At 40.6% G+C, this 532-nt stretch overlaps 1 non-coding gene across 1 annotated transcript; it reads left to right on the top strand.

The window, feature by feature from the left end:
• Positions 1 to 424: 424 nt before the first annotated feature.
• On the top strand, positions 425 to 532 carry LOC148546342 (small nucleolar RNA R71). The gene has a single exon (XR_015902067.1). It is a non-coding gene; the product is annotated as a small nucleolar RNA R71 (small nucleolar RNA).

Raw genomic sequence — 532 nt, 5'->3', positions numbered from 1 at the left:
TCCATGATGGATTATATGTGTTTCCATAAGCTTCACCCATATAATTTACCTATGCTATTGCAGGGTTTTCAGGATCATAAGCTTCTTCTTCAGAGGATGCCTCTTGAGTACTGTTGGTTGCAGCTTGTATTCCATTCAGACTCTGAGAAATCATATTGACTTGCTGAGTCAATATTTTGTTCTGAGCCAATATGGCATTCAGAGTATCAATTTCAAGAACTCTCTTCTTCATAGGCGTCCCATTACTCACAGGATTCCTCTCAGAAGTGTACATGAACTGGTTATTAGCAACCATGTCAATGAGTTCTTGAGCTTCTGCAGGCGTTTTCTTTAGGTGAATGGATCCACCTGCAGAGGTTTCCAATGACATTTTAGCTAATTCAGACAGACCATCATAGAATATGTCCAGGATAGTCCATTCTGAAAGCATGTCAGAAGGACACTTTTTGGTCAGTCCTTTGTATCTCTCCCAAGCTTCATAGAGGGATTCACCTTCTTTCTGTCTGAAGGTCTGAACATCCACTCTAAGCTT

The sequence above is a fragment of the Arachis ipaensis genome, chromosome B9, assembly GCF_059453495.1.
Source record: "Arachis ipaensis isolate K30076 ecotype BB chromosome B9, ASM5945349v1, whole genome shotgun sequence".
NCBI lineage: Eukaryota > Viridiplantae > Streptophyta > Magnoliopsida > Fabales > Fabaceae > Arachis > Arachis ipaensis.
This window is presented reverse-complemented; position numbering and strand designations above follow the sequence as displayed.